Raw genomic sequence first — 17,517 nt, forward strand, 5'->3', positions numbered from 1 at the left:
AGAGCTGGAGCTTGAGGTGGGCTAGCTCTGGTGTTGGGCCCGCAGTAAAGGCTTGCAAGCATGCCTTTTAACATCTCAACAGATAGCAGGGAACTGTGCTTACAATTGGAAATTAGGGTAAAAGAGGCCTCACAAAAGGTATCTTGAAAAAGTGTGTTTGAGATGGGATTTAAAAGAAGAGGGGGTGGCACCACATACATTTGGAGACACACATGGATAGAGTCATGATAGAAAGCAGGACACCTTTGGACAGCTGAAGTTGAAGAACCAAGGGTTATCAAGTAGGGATATAACTGAATTATATTATATAGACCAAAGTTGTGGAGAGTTGTAAAGGTAAGGACTAGTTACAGTGCTAGAAATAAAAGGATCTGATAAGCCAATGAAGAGATCTGAGGTGTATCACCAGATCTGAGCAATAGGATAGGTACATTATTTTGTCAGTTGTTTTTTGGGTAAGATCATCTGAAGATATCAGAGAAAGATGAGAAAGAAAGTCACAGTACCTAAGATATGAGATGACAAGCACATGAACCAGAATTTTAATCAACGGGATAGAGAGGAATTGGTGGGTTTTTACAATGGTGAAAAAGGGGAGCAACATGACTTGGCAACAGATTGAATGCTGGGAGCAAAAGAAAGGGAATAGTCAGAATTTAAAACAAAGGCTGCGCGCCTATGCAATGGATGCTGCAAATGATATGGAGAGTGATCAAGGAGAGAAAGGCTTGAGAGAAAAGATAAGAGGCTCAGTCTTCAACGTGCATACACATATGCTTATCATTAGGCTTTATAAACCTACAGGGTATTGTTAGACTATAGCTGGTACGCTTGACTGTGTAACCACAGCATATAAAACCTCATCTGAAGCTGAGGGTTAGGGGGATTTTAAAAAATATAGGCCTAAGCATTCAGCCAAGCATCATAAAAATGTACTTATTTAAAAGAAAATGTGTGTTCAGTTTCTAAGAAATGTTGACAACAAAGAAATTAATAATGAAAAATTAGGCTAATACCAGAAATAATTGTTGCAAAGAGGATATTCTCCTTTGTAAAATATTCAGTAGGCACACATTGTACTCCAACAAGCTACCGTGATTTTTCGAATAGAAACTTTGGCTGGCTTCATTTCCCCAGTTTAATGCCATTAGCAGTAAGGATTTCTGAATGCGTATATGTTGTATGCTTGCTTTCTAAAGGGCAATCTACCAGTAGTGTGGGATATGAGATCAGTGTTCTGCCAGCAAATGAAAAAGAAGCAGTTGGGGCAGAGAAAGTGCCAGGGAGTCATAGCTAGGGTTGACTAAAACTGGGGTGAATCTCTTCTCTTAAGCCCCTTTTCCCCCAGACCATTTTGAATCCTAAACTCAAACCACAAAAGGAAGAAGGCAATGAACAATTAATCCTAGATGCTAAGCCTTTAAATAAAAAAGCAGTATTCTGCATATTTTGCATGTGGAAAGTGGATGGGTGGCTTGATTTCTTAATTCCATCTGCAACCTGGAAAACCTGAAACTAATTCACTCAAAACAGCCCCTCTTATCTTAACCCTATTCCAGACAAGTTCAAGGCAACTTGCTTAGGAACAAACCTGGCAAAATGATAAATCTTGAGACTTCTAATCTTTAAACTGAGAAATTTTGTCTGCACCAAAGATTCGAACAAAGGGAACTAGAGATGAAGAAGAGGCCATTCATTCCTTTTCCATTCGTGCCAAACTGACAGTGTTGTGGTTAGGGAAGATTGGTAAGAAGATGCTATGGTAATTGGAATGGAACCTGGGAGGACACCGCAGCAAGGGTTTTCATGGGATGTCCGCTGTTTCCATGGCAACTCAGCTCTTGTCCTCTTTCTCCAGTGCCACAGAAACAATTTGGTTTAATTGAAAAGCCACAAAGTAAGCTTTGAAATTAGGTACCCCAGAGTCGCCTCCATCAGAAGGCTTATATAGTACAGAATTACTTAGTCAAGAGGTATGTATATATTTTAAGGTCTGCCAATTTGAAAAGATTCATTCACAGAGTTTAATTGGAAGGGTGTGGAATAAAAAATTTAATTTCAGTGTCATTTTAATAGTTTCAGTATGACCAAACCATGGCAGAGATATCCACCATGTACCATGTAATAATAGATTCAGGGCCCAATTCTATCCAACTTTCCAGTGCCAATGCAGCCATGTCAATGGGGGTATACATTGCATCCTGAGGTGGGGGGTCAGTCATGGAGGCCTCCTTATGGTAAGGAAATGTTTGTTCTCTTACTTTCAGGGCTGTATCATGGCTGCATGGACACTGAAAAATTGGATAGGATTGGGCCTTTAATCTCATTCCAAATTGATCTGTAATGAGCACCCCAATCCTATACTTCAGGAATGCCATTCTGAGAATTATAGCTTATGGTTTACACCCTCAGATGCTGGCACAAAGACAGCCCTGTCATTGGCTGCAAAGCCCCACCAGTGTAGCTCTAGCCTACCAGTGAATGTGCCCTGGATGCTGGCACAGCAATATTATTATTATTATTATTAACAGTATTTATATACTGCTTTTCAACAAAAAGTTCACAAAGTGGTTTACAAAGTATAACTAAATGGCTCCCTGTCCCAAATGGACTCACAATCTAAAAAGATGCATCAGAACACCAGCAAGCAGCCACTAGAAAAGACACTGGGGTGCTGGGGTGGGGCAGTTACTCTCCTGTTGCTAAATATAAGATGAACACCACTTGAAAGGGTGTCTCTTGCCCAGTTAGCAGGGGATAATATATCAGTGTATGTTTACCAGTGGCACAACTCCAGTCAGTGGAAGCCCAAAACAGTGGTGATGCGGGTGTGACATGGGCAGGATGGAAAGAGCAAGCAGCTGCCATATCCTAAACTCCCTCCAGATAATAGCCATGCCTCAAAGTTAAGTGCAACAGTATGCCATTGTTGGAGTGGGTGCATACCAAAACCAAGTTAAAAAAACAAAGGAATCAACTGCGGAGGGGACCTCGAAAGTCCCAACTACTGCCAGCCCTTCTCCCCTGTCACTTTTCTATGCTGGAGCATAGGATACAAACTACATTCTGCCCCCAATCACAGCACACCAACCCTGGTACTTAAGCCCCTGCCAGATGACAGGGCATGAGGCTATACCTACCTCTCTAGTCTCAAGCAGGGCAAACCTAGACTACATACATGAGTATCGGTATGATGAAAAGACACTTTGTTTGCACACAAAGAGAACACTCTTCATAAATAGCCTGCTCCACTAAAAACATTTCTGTCAAGATACTTTGTACTTGTCCTCTCACAATTCTTCTTGCAGGTTCTCTGCCCCAGGAGGCTTCCAGTCACAAACCCCCAAGTGGAACATCCACTCAAGCACCCCATACAGGTAAGCAAGGGGGGATGGAATTCCATCCATTGATGCTATGCATCCCTCTCATGTCTCTATTCCCCTTTCAGTAATTCCAAAAGCTTCTGTGCCAAACTCTGTGTTGTCTAACCATCCCTTCCTTTTGCAATACTGTACCTAACAACAACTCTCTGGGTGAATGCCAGCTATTCCAACCTTTGCCACAGCTAGCAAAACTTGTGTCTGCAATCCTTTGGTTTTTCAGGAATGTAGCATTGCCACAAGGGGCAGAGCACTCATAAGAACAGCCGCACTGGATCAGGCCATAGGCCCATCTAGTCCAGCTTCCTGTATCTCACAGCAGCCCACCAAATGCCCCAGGGAGCACACCAGATAACAAGAGACCTCATCCTGGTGCCCTCCCTTGCATCTGGCATTCTGACATAACCCATTTCTAAAATCAGGAGATTGCGCATACACATCATGGCTTGTACCCCGTAATGGATTTTTCCTCCAGAAACTTGTCCAATCCCCTTTTAAAGGCGTCTAGGGTAGATGCCAGCACCACATCCTGTGGCAAGGAGTTCCACAGACCGACCACACACTGAGTAAAGAAATATTTTCTTTTGTCTGTCCTAACCCGCCCAACACTCAATTTTAGTGGATGTCCCCTGGTTCTGGTATTATGTGAGAGTGTAAGGAGCATCTCCCTATCCACTCTGTCCATCCCCTGCATAATTTTGTATGTCTCAATCATGTCCCCCCTCAGGCGTCTCTTTTCTAGGCTGAAGAGGCCCAAACGCCGTAGCCTTTCCTCATAAGGAAGGTGCCCCAGCCCAGTAATCATCTTAGTCGCTCTCTTTTGCACCTTTTCCATTTCCACTATGTCTTTTTTGAGATGCGGCGACCAGAACTAGACACAATACTCCAGGTGTGGCCTTACCATAGATTTGTACAATGGCATTATAATACTAGCAGTTTTGTTCTCAATACCCTTCCTAATGATCCCAAGCATAGAATTGGCCTTCTTCACTGCCGCCGCACATTGGGTCGACACTTTCATCGACCTGTCCACCACCACCCCAAGATCTCTCTCCTGATCTGTCACAGACAGCTCAGAACCCATCAGCCTATATCTAAAGTTTTGATTTTTTGCCCCAATGTGCATGACTTTACACTTACTGACATTGAAGCGCATCTGCCATTTTGCTGCCCATTCTGCCAGTCTGGAGAGATCCTTCTGGAGCTCCTCATAATCACTTCTGGTCTTCACCACTCGGAAAAGTTATTAGCTAGAGTCGGAAAAGTCACTCGGAAAAGTCATTAGCTAGAGTTTCAATGCAACCGCCAACAGGGGAAGGAAAAGTTACAGTCTCGGGTCAAACCCCAAAAGAGCACCACTGTATGTGCACTTGGTGACACCACTTTTTTTACAAACATGGACTACATACCTCAATTGAGTGACCAGGTCTTGTCATTGCTATTATTTGTTGCTACACTGTATGTGTGTTTGCTTTCTACAGATAGCTGACCAATAGGGAAAGTGCTCACAGGGTTCTCTGCTTGGTCAGTCATGCAGACCCCAAGGGAAGCCTGCAGACTTCCAACATGCCTAGCCGCCTGCAGTGAACAGCGTAAACCCAGCTGTTCCTCTGTGGGACTGCTAAGCTGCTTCTTTCAGACTGGTCCCTGTTGCTTTGCAAACTCCATTGACAGTCATATCACTGCAATGTGATCTTAAAATGTATGGGGAAAAGAGAAAGTCAAATTAAATGTGCTTCAACTAATTTGCTCCATTGCATGATTTGTTCACCCCAAAGGTATATCTTTTATATGCAGATTTTAATACTGATGCCCATAACTACTGTATAGCCCTTATTCGTCATTTATAATACATAAGGCCAGATTTTATTACTTTCATTCTTATGCATTGAGAAAAAATGCATATAAAGTTTCAGCTGCCATCTTTCACTTTAAGCACTCCAAAAACCAACTGACTGAAAAGCCTGTTCTCCCCAGGTATGTGAATTCTCTGAAACAACTGATCTGTTGGTGTTGTTTTGTTCTTTAAAAAGGACAAGTTAATTCAAGAAAGTGGGGAAAAAACATTCCCAAACATGTCTAATGGAAATCAGTGAACGAAACAAATTTTGTTACAGTAGCTTTTCACAACAAAATACAGGTTCAGCCTATTTATACACGGATTTTTTATACACAGATTTGACTCAACACGAATGGCCCCTGCAAATTAGAAAGAATGTGCTGATCCCTGGAGAAGGGGAAAAATGCATCCCTTTAAAATCAGTTTTTAAAACTGAACAGTCCTTTAACAATAGCCTCCTTCATGAGAGGGGGGGGCAGCTGGATGTCAATCCATCAATCCTTCTCTCTCCTGTGGAACCCTCCCTTCCCCCAATGAAAGAAAGGTGATCATTTTACATTGGTGAAGGGAGGGGCTGAGTGAAGTGCTGATGGATTGTCTTCTTAATGACTCTTATCTTAGAGTCAAAAGGTCAGCAAGACTGTTTTTCAATCACTGGAGCAAAGAAACTTTGTTTTTTAAATTGGTTTGCTATAGTGCGTTTTGTTTTATCCACATGAGTGCTTGGAACGGACCCCACGCAAATCATTAGTCTCAACCTGTACCGGAATACACACATCATGTCAATAGTGCAGGGTGAACACATATACTAAAATTTATGTTTATAATACATGGTCTGAACCGAAATAATTTTTTATCTCTGATGTTCCCAATCCTGCATGAAAATAATGTGTTCACCAATATTTTCCTCCCGAATTGAAATTTTGAGCAACAATGCTGGTTTCAAGATTTTGCATTCCATGTGTACCCAAATCTTCTAAGAGCTTGATTTATTGATTAACAGCCCAATTCTTTGGGCCATTTTCAGTGGTGAATCTACTATCCAAAGATCCTGCATGTGTGCCAGAACTGCCTAGAACTGCATTGGAGCACATGGGTCAGCAGCATGAGCAGTTCATGGGTGGTTGGGGGAAGGTTCAGGGCAGGAGGAGATTCGGGGGCTGGAAGGGGTGGATCTTGAGGCACTTGCTGTCTGGTCACACACACCCATTCACCACAATGTGCAGCTTTGTTGGCGTAACAGCATGCTATGGACTGGCGGGGGTAGGATTGGGCTGTTAACTGTGCACTTGGACAGGTTTCCAAGTATGTTTATTCTCACATATCCCTTGATGTAAGAAGTTGTGAAAACCACCTCCTCATCAGGAGCTTGTGCATGTCCTGAGAGGGATGATGTGAAAGTTCTGGCTTGAATTAGGCTGACAAGTGGGGAATCAGGATGTCCAGAACACTTGTACTCCTTGCTTGTTCATACAACGGAATTGGATATACAGACATTGATGTAGCAATACCCAGTGTTTCTGCATTGATCCCTTGGGCAACAGACTATCAGTGACCCTTTTTAGTTTTGTTTTGCATTGAGACATGTGGAAAATGACAATGGCATTGAGAATGTTTGAAGTCTCCTTTCCATGCATGATCGCAGCCAGCTTCTCAATATAAGAAGAAAAATTACGGAAGGAGCTCCCAAAACAAAAGGCTGTTATTTCAGAAGTATCTCTCATATATTTATGAAATTTACACCAGTAGATCACATCAGAACTACTTATGAACTATCAAAGCCCACATGTGTGCATTAGCAGAGAGGATGGTGCTGGATTTATGGTGGGCCTTTGTCTATATAAGTAAGATTCTGTTAAGTCTCGGGTTAATACCTGAGGTTAATACCCTGCACTGCTCTTTGCTAATACCTGCCATGATTCCACCTGCTTCCTCCAGAGATCCTTTCCACCCCTCCCTGCAGAGATGTGGGAACAATAGCGAAGAAACAAGGTGGAAGGAGCACAGATAGATATTAGTGAGCACATCTGATCCCAATTTACAGACACTACCATTGAGCCTGGCATTCTAAAAAAAACTTCTCCTAGTAAACCTCAACAAATTCTTCAGCTGTCTCCATGTGTTATCCAGATGGATAAAAACTTGAGTGGACTCTCTTAAAATCTAGACACCAAAGGGGTGTGGAAAGTTGAAAGCTAGAGACAGTGGAGACTGGGGCCTGAAAAAAGGAAAAGACCTCTTTAGGAACAAGGTTTAAGGACATGAGTCTAAAATAATACTTGAAATAATTTCCTGTTGGACCAAAGAAAGATGCTTGCCCACCCTCCTGGACTGCCAGTTAATTCATAGGCTGGGAATAGTTCAGTCCCTGGTGTTTTAAAGTAATAGATAGCAGTAGTAGCTGTATGTATCCCATCATGTCTAATGTTTCTGAATTCTATGTCAAGGAAGATCTTAAATATATTGTTGATGTCCCACACTACCGTGTCCAGCTGGAGAATTATAAGCACAGAAGTTCTTTTACACTGGCCCACCTCCGAGGACTCCCCTCAGCAGTGTCAGAGGGACGTTACAAAAAGATACCTTGGACCCAACGTCTATGTCCCTGTGGATCAGAAGATATTGAAACAACTGAACATGTGCTTTTCCACTGTTCTTTTTACAGGAACATTCGTGCCACCCTTATCACTCCATTGCTGATCCATTTTTGGGGACTTACACAACAACAATATATGAACTTGTTGCTTTCTGACACAAGTCCAGCTATTACTTTTAATGTGAGATTTTTTGCTTCAGCGATACGCATCAGGACACTGATACTGAAAGTGGACTAAATTCAGTAGAGTTGCTGCCTTTGTTGGGAAGTTTGCCGCTGAGAATGGGTGCTGGGTTTGGGTATTCTGAAGACAGTGATTGTTTAGTTCAATGTTTTTAATTGTATAATTGTTAAATTTTATTCCTTGTGTACTGATATTTTCAAGTGCACAGTTTTATATTTTATGTACTGGTCAGTGACCGCAATAAAAGATTCAATTCAAAAAGTAATGGATAGCAGCAGTAGCTGTATGTATCCGATCATGGTAGTTTGATCACAGTATCATTTCTCCCTCCCTCCTTCCCTCCCTCCCATCTATTTTGAGTAATGCTAAACCAAGATCTCCTCAGTGGATCGTTTGTGTGAAGACCAGTCCAAATGATTTTCTGCATTGCCTCCCCCCCCCCCCCCACGCCCAGCATGTTCACAAGCGGAAATTACTTTGTTTTACATTGCCTGTGATTAGCCAGTACCATCTGGAGAAAACAGCAACACCAACCTAATGACGAATCCCACTCCTACAGCCATCGCAAACTCATATACAAGTGAGGACAAGCAACACTGCCAAGAAGACAGCTGAGATGAATTAAATGGTGCAAAGCTGTTTGCCAGTTACTTTCTCATGCTTCTTTGAAGCACTAGAAATGCTCTTTGCTGCAATAGGAGGAGGTGCATAGGCAGATCCCACCAGCAATATGTCATTTGGCTTGGCAGAAAGGGGAGAGAATCATCTGTCCTGGTTGTTTTAATAGATTACAAAAATCATCCAGTCACCGAGACAGTCTGTTATCATATGCTGGAAGATATTACTTGGGACATAAAAGCAGAATGCACTATTTCTCTTTTGCTGAACACCATGAGAACAATTATATTTTTGGAGTTCACAAGCATTAGTGATGACAGTAAAATAAAATATGCATGTGCAATGGATCTTGGGGGGCACAATATTAAATGGAAAACTAGATGGTGGCACCAAACAGCCTAGTCAATTCATCTGACAGTAGCCAGGCTGTACACCCAGCACTTCCCTGCAATCAACTCAGATAATTCAGAACATAACAGGCCACAAAGACAGAACAAATGGATTGTTGCAGAAAAGTGCTTTCAGAAAAAAAGAGTTAATACATTCCAATTCTGTCTTGCAACATGCCTAGACCTGATTAGGAAAAGGAACTCTATTCTTTGGGGATATTCACTGGCTACAGTATAAGGTATTTACTTATTTTTGCTTCATGCACACAGTGATACACCAATGTTAAGTGGAAAACTGGCTCTAAGAGCGGACAAGCTTGCAGCTAACCTGGCCACTCCTTTGTCTTCCATCTATCCAAATGCATCATCACATCCTACTGGGCATCACAAGGGATTCTGGTATAATACAACCCACTGGAGGCCCAGAAGAACTACATTCTTCTACATTCCAGAAGAGTCAAAGAACTCTTTGACTACATTGAGTTTTTAGCAAAAGTACACTACGTGCAAAGAAAAATTACACCTGTTAATCCCAAAATCTATATTATATTTTGCTTGTAGCACTGAAGCTTTAATTGGCAGAGCTGTTGTGCAACGATATGGAACATTCTCGTGTATTCTGAGAGCTGAGGAAACAATACTTTCAGAATATTTGCAGTCCCGTTTTTCTCAGGAAAGGAGATATTGCGTTTGACTGTGCAAAATGTCACACAGACTAAGGGCCCCAATGCCAGTGCAGCTGCAATCTAGTCTATCCCTTAGCTAGAAGAGGTCTCCATGAAACCCCCCTACTACAGGATACAGCACATGTCCTGTTGGCATGGCTATACCAGCACTGGAAAATTGGACAGGATTTGGCCCCAAGGACCTGTGGGAGTCCAACTTTGTGGGAGCTGGGGACTGGAAAGGTATCGCAGGAAAAACAGAAGCTAAGGAACAAGGTGGCTGAAGCAAGGGTGCAGAGTGCAATTTTGTGAGAAAAACAAACTCAAGGAATGGGTAGGTGAAGGAGATGATAGTCTGAGGGCAAGGGCGAAAGGTAGCCAAGACCAAAAGAGTCTAATAAGAGGGGGAGATGTGGGAGACTGGTGCAGGTGCAGGCCTGCCCTCCAAGGGTCTAAAACGTCATTTCTGGTTTTGAAGACCAGAAGTGGGGTTTTTGGCCTTCCAGAGGCCTCAGAAGGTCTTCAGAGCGCCAAGAGAGCCCACACACAGCCTCCCCCAGCTCTTTGGAGACCTCCATGCAAGGCACCATGGGGGGGAGGCTGCACCATGGGGGAGTGGGTGGTGGTGCAGCGCCACCCCCTTCCCGTGCCACCCGGGAATTTGTAACCATTGCCCTTCCCTGGGTACACCAGTGCCTCAACATGCCCTGTAAACTGCCCCTCCCCCTTGCCTTGGCATTGCTCTTCCATTCAGAATGGCTTTGACAGGGCACATTGTTTACAGGGCGTGTTGAGGCATCCTGCAAAACTTAGTGCTTTGCCCGCCCCCTAGAAACGTCAGTGCTTGAGAGTAATAATAGGCATCTTGAATTTAGCAGAGATACAAATATACAATCAATGGAGATCGCATAAAGTTGGGCTTCTGCCAATGAGCAGTCCCTATTAATGATTGCAGTATTTTGTACTGATACACATTTCTGAATGTTTTTCAAGGAGTCCTCCACATTTAGTGCATTGCTGTACTGTAGTTTAATCTGGAGGTGAGCAGGGCATGGATAACTGTGGCCAGATCAGGGGGAAGGCCACATTTGGTGAATCAGCCAAAGCTGCAAAAGGATACACCTCATCACCAAAGTCATCTGAGCCTCCAGGAGAAGGCTTTTTTTTACCTTTGCTTACTGAGATTCCAAACTGAATGAAATAAAAGAGCAAAGAGGAGGAATAAACTTTCCTGGGAAGAGGAAAAATATATCTTTTCATTCATTTCCAGTTGTAATGCTGTAAACATATCATGAGTTGCTATACATTGACATTGACTGCTAATTTTATGGTACCTGGCTGAACATGATGCTATAATTCAATTGTTCATGGTTTTTTATTCCCCTGATATTATAAACAGTGAAAGCAAAGCTGATTTACATGCCTAGTACTCAGAAACAGCCACGTAATATTTATAATATAAGAAAAAGGATTTTACAGACACCTAGTCATTAGGTTATTTAAAGTCTGTCACGCTGCAGGAGAAGAGTTAATCCGTGAGATGGAGGAAGAAAGGGATTACTGTGCATGAGATCTTGAAGGGCAGAGATTACCAAGGACAAAAGAGTTCACACTGTGCTCCCTTACAAGGAACAATCAATTGTATATAATAATGAACAACATACCTGTCTATTTATACGTATTCGCCTACCTATCTCTATATATAGAACCAGTGCTCTTTTTAAAGAAAATAATTGTACAGTATATGTGTACATACACAAAATGGTGGTACCTTAAACAGTGTGAAAGCAATTATACACACATTTGCCAACAATCAATGGCTCATCAGCTCAAACATTTAAATAATTATATTTCAACTTGATTGCAACACAATCTATTTTCATCATAACTCCATTTCCTAGAACAAAACAACCCAAAACAATTTTTTTCCTTTTTTTGCTGCAGTTCATTCTGCTCAATAATTGAGCATCCATTTCAAGCAAGGATAAAACCAAGGAGAAAGGAGAGGCTACAGACAGAAAATCATAAAGGTATAAGAATATATGATGATTTAATCCTAAATGCAGAAAGACAATTTTTCTGAAATCATGGGGGCTACCTTCCAGGACTTGCTTCTACTTTGGTTCAGATACCAGAGCAGAAACTACATGGAAATTACACATATGTTTTACAAACAATTCTACCATGGCCTTAAAAAACCCAAAGCTAATTGGATGGGAGACCGCCTGGGAATACTGGGTGCTGTAGGCTTATACCATAGTCTTTCGAGACTGAAGGTTGCCAACCAAGGGCCCAACCAGATTGCCTGCCAGGCCACAGCATACAGTGCCACTGACACTGTGTTCACTGCATGTTACGGACTTGCTGAGGAGTCCGTAACAGCCAGGAGGCCAGCCAGGAGTGGTAATAATGAAGTTAGGGCGCAATCTTAATCCACTTTCCAGCACCAACATAAGGGCAATGCAGCTCCTAGGTAAGGAAACAAACGTTCCCTTACTTTGAGGAGGACTCAATGAGTGCCCCCCAACTGCAGGATGCAGCGAACGTCCCACTGGCGCAGCTATGCCAGTGCTGGAAAGTGGATTAGGATTCGTTCCCCATTTCCTCATCTCCTCCACCACTCAGATTTTATATCAATGGATCTGGCTCAATGTGGGTCCCCCTTTGAGGCTTCCACTCTGAGACTCCACTCCTCCAGGGCTTCCCTGGGCGTCCCAATGCCTTATAAGACCTTAAAAACACCACTTCTGGTTTCGCTACAGAAACTGGAAGTAGCATTTTTGGGGGCCTTTTCGGCTGTTCTGAAGCCTGCAGATGGTACCCTTTGGAGGATTTAAGGGGCCAAAAATTGTGGATTTGCTTATCCGTGGTTTTCTGTATCTGTGTGTGGGGTGGGGGGAAGTGGAGAGAATGGTTCACTCATGGATACTGAGACCTCACCTGTATCTCGAGGAATCAATATTTCTAAGGACTATGCATCCAATCTTTACTGTTTTGGTTGTTTTTAGAAGAAATTCAATAGGATTTGCCTCTAAATGGTGACATACTAACCTGAATAAATTGCAAACAGTTCTTTTCATTTCATCTTGTCACACTGTAATAATTATCACTTCCAAAGGTTTGGCAGTTGATAGTCCTACACATTGTAGGAGGGAAGAGCAAGAGCTGCTACTTCTGCCTACAGGCTACAGACTATTGCAAGATAGCATGAAAAGCAGGCAAAGATGGAGATGTAACACATCTTCAACAAGAGACACTAGCCATTGTTTTTATGGTTCCTTTCTGTTTAATAGAAGGTGTTTGCAGCCCCTGCTGACTATTTTCTACTGATGGTAACACTGTTTTAATTGTTAGCTATTAACCCCCCCCCCCCACTTTGTGCTAGTTTTTAGTATTTCAGGAATGCTCAAATTGCTGAAATAATTGCATTATTGAAAAGGCAGAGGCGACATAAACTATACAAAAAGGAAACCTAGATACTGTCTTTAATCAAATGGAATATAAAGGCATATAACATAAGGTTAAACATGCTGCAAATTCATTAGTAGGTACCACCCAGGAACTCCATATATTTCAAAATCTGTATACAGTATACCACATTGATTTTTCATATGCATGTCTGAGTCATTATTTATCTTTAGTCTACAGCACTACTTGTGGCTATTGTTGAATATTTTTTTAAAAAGAACACACTCATACAGAGACTACTGAAATATGAACTAATGATACAAGAAGCAAACAAATGTCCAATTCAGATGTAATGCAGCCTTCATACAGCTTATCACTGCTTGAATTTCCCTAACAACCCAATCCTATCCAAGCCTTGCACTGATGGAATTTGTGTTCCATCACCACAAGGCCTGAGTTGCTGGCATGTCAGCTTCTGTGACAGTGTGCGGGCCAGAGCCACCAATGCAACTGGTTGGTGGCCGTGGGTACAGGCCAATGACCTCTGGAGCCCCCAATGGAGCAGCCAGGTCAAAGGAGGGGGTGTACCAGGGAAGTCAGGGATCAGGACTAGCTGGGAGGGTGTTGAGGTCAGGCTGGAGATGAATATCGGCAGCAGCGGTGGCACTGATATCCTATGCCACTGGCCTGGGCTCAACAGGCCCCCTTTGACCCACTCTAATTTACACTAGTCAAAGAGCACCCAGGAGATGTTCCAAATACTATTATTTACCCAGGAATATTTGTACAGTTCTCCATTGTGCAAAGATTTAGGAAGCTCTGGTTTGTCAGCTAACTATAATTAGAACAAATCAGGATGATCCAGGTTTGATTTTATCTTGGCTTGCTTTAACAATGGTTACCTAACAGCCATTCTTAAATTTCGTATGTTATGCAGAACTGTGCCTTGTTTTAAAGTGAACGTAGAAGTTTTCACTCTTTCCTTAAACATAAGGGGGGGGAAGCACGCAAACCTGCACATTCCTGATGCTCATTTATATTATACCTAACTGTAGTTTATCATTACATCTGAACAAGGTCACATTGCTAAAATAAACTGTGATGCCATCTACCCAACAGACTGGCTTGTTATGACATTACTAAAAGGAAATAAGTTATGAAATCATATGTGTTTCTACTGCTTTCTTCTTTTGAATTCTTTTCTCTCCTGAGACTTTCCATGACATAATTACAAGGTTCTGGCAGAGAACAGAATTTTTTTTAAAGTAGGTTACATAATATTTAAGGTTAAAGATCTTGTTACTTTGGATAGTTTTTAAGGTTCATAGTGTACAAGGATAAGGCTTCTAGATTTCTTTTATGAACTGGGGGAAGAGGGTTGGCTGGTACAGGACTTGATTTTTACTTTTCTGATATTGTTGATACTATTACTGTTACTCCATCAGCGTACATGTTACAGAATAAAGTAATAAAACAAACAAAAAAAATCCCTGCCTCGTGGAGATTACAATCTGCTGCTGCTTTCACTGCGTAGACACACTCTACTCCCTATCTGAAGCATGTGATAAAGCTGTACTGCTAAAGCGCACACAAGACAGGGCTTAGGACATTTTCCTGGCTGCTAAAATAAACATTTAGAAACATTTTCATTTCGTGTCCATGGCTGAGCTTTGTATCCTATGCACCTGCACTAAAAAGCCAGGTTGCTGAGATAAGCCTCAGCAGTAAGCGGTAAGCAAAGCGGTAATCTTACTGAGGTAAGCAGTAAGAGGTAAGCGGTCTAAACTGCTTTGTGAACTCTTAGTTGAAAAGCGGTATATAAATACTGTTATTAATAATAATAATAATAATAATAATAATAATAATAATAATAATAATAATAATAATAATAATAATAATAAGCCCCAGTGCACCATTTTCTGCAGCATTTGTGTACGTGCTGTCTCCCTACCAACGCTCAAGGCATTGTTGTTGTTGCTAAGAATATTTATATGCCACTTTTTAACAAATAAGTTCACAAAGTGGTTTACAGAGAAAATCAAATAATGTAGATGCAAGAAACATATTACTTGGCATCCCTGTCCCAACACAGCTCTTTCAGCCCATGCTACAACCTCAGCACAAACTTACCCTATTGCATTTCCCAGCACTAGCTATGGACACAAACAGAAAGTTTTTGTTATTTGTTCAGTGCCGAATGAGTCCACCACGCTTCACCTCCATATCCATTTCAGACCCTGTTTCCTATCCCTACCAAGGCACTAGAATTTTTGAAATCAAAAACCCAGCAAAGGAGAGACTAGCTGCGTCCTGCGTGCAAGTTCTGAGCTCCCCGAAGGAACTGCAGCATGTAATTGTAATGACCATACTGATAGAAAACTCAGCTGGTTGAGTACCTATCAGTTAGGGCATGAAAAGAGGCTGCTCAGAAATAGAGCAGTGGTTTCTGCATACTTGGGGGATTGCCTATGAACACAGAATAATAAAAATTCGTAAATCAAGAGAAAAATAAAATTTAAACCCCCAAATAGCACTGTGAGGTTACAGAACATGGTGGAATGACAAGGGCTTAGGATTGTGAGATATAGTATGTTGTATAGTATGTTGTATAGTAGGTAGTATAGTCAGTTAAAAAAGAAAAAAAGCATAAGAAGATGGGTGGGGAGGGGGGGAATGAGAGAATGAGCTTGCTCAAAGCCCTCACAATTTAGTAGTAAATATCCTAGGAGGCAGGGATTGGGGTGAATGGTATGAGGTCAAAACTGATCTCTCTGAGATACAGGAATGTTTCAGGAAGAATGAAAACTTCATTCCTTTTCCACTCACCAGATCCACCTCCTACCACAGCAGGAAAAATATCTGGTTCAGGGTTGCAGGTAATCTGAAGCTCTTTAGCATTTTCTGCCACAGCAAAGGGAATGCCTTAGGGCAGGGGTGCCCAAACCCCGGCCCTGGGGCCACATGCGGCCCTCGAGGCCTCTCAATGTGGCCCTCAGGGAGCCCCCAGTCTCCAATGAGCCTCTGGCCCTCCAGAGATTTGTTGCAGCCCACACTGGCCCGACACAACTGCTCTCAGCCTGAAGGCAACTGTTTGACCTCTTTGCGTGAGCTGTGGGATGAGATCTTCCTCCACTGCTTGCTGTTTCACATCTGTGATGCAGTAGTGGCAGCAAAGGAAAGGCCAGCCTTGCTTTGTGCAAGGCCTTTTATAGGCCTTGAGCTATTGCAAGACCTTCATTCATTCATATAAGTTCATCTTTAATATATTCATTTATGTAAACCTATGTAAATTTGTTTACCTATGTAAACCCTCCCTCTCCCTATGTAAACCCTCCCTCTCCCTATGTAAACCTATGTAAACCCTCCCTCTCCCCCTCCCCCTCTGCAAACTTCCCTTTGCCTCCTTCCTGCTCAGCCTCTGCAATCCCTCCCTCTCCCCTTCCCCCTCTGCAAACTTCCCTTTGCCTCCTTCCTGCTCAGCCTCTGCAATACTGGGTAGATGGGACTCGTCAGCCTAGGAAGGCAGCTCATCTAAGAAAAGGAAACTCTGACCTCAAACCTCCACTGCCTTGTGGCTACATCCAGTTGTGGAAAAGGCTTCAGGAGTCAACCTCGAGGCAAAATCAGGAGCCGGAGTCCCTGAGGCAGTTCATGGCTGAACACAGTCACGTTCTGGCAACCATTGGACCAACCTTTCCATTGGACCATTCCAGCGACGTGGAGAGGGGGGATTTGCTGCATGGGTAACAGCCTATCCTCCATACCTTCTTTACCCAGGCTTCGCGCACTGGAGAGGACACTCCAACTTCGCCATACGGCGTCGGCACAACACGGGAAGCAGCAGTTTACCGGTTATAAGTCTTTGCTCGATTGGCGTAGAGCATGACGCCAGGGGCTGCTTCCGACGGTGGGAGAGATCATTGCATCTCATTGGGCATCTACCGCCCGCCTTAAGCTGGGCAGTCCCCAGCCAGTAAGGTGTTGCCTTGCCACGGTCCGTTAACCTCATGGGGTGCGTGGGGTTTAGGGTGAAAACCGACAAGCGGATCGACAACTCTGCACCATGCAACAGAAAACTACTGCCCTAAAGCTGGGCACCTGGAACGTAAGGACAATGACACCTGGCTTCTCTGATGACCTGCAAGAAATAGACGACGCACGCAAAACAGCTGTCATCGACATGGAGCTGAGCAGACTGCAGATGGACATCGTCGCCCTTCAAGAGACTAGGCTGCCAGATTCCGGATCTGTCAAGGAGAGAAATTTCTCATTTTTCTGGCAGGGAAAACCACCAAACGAAACCAGGGAACATGGCGTTGGCTTTGCGGTCAGAAATACCCTGCTGAAATCCATCGTCCCACCTACTGTGGGAAGTGAAAGAATTTTGTCCCTGCAGCTCCAGTCATCAGCAGGACCTGTCACTCTCATCAGTGCTTA

This window comes from Tiliqua scincoides, chromosome 3, assembly GCF_035046505.1.
Source record: "Tiliqua scincoides isolate rTilSci1 chromosome 3, rTilSci1.hap2, whole genome shotgun sequence".
In the NCBI taxonomy this organism is placed as follows: domain Eukaryota; kingdom Metazoa; phylum Chordata; class Lepidosauria; order Squamata; family Scincidae; genus Tiliqua; species Tiliqua scincoides.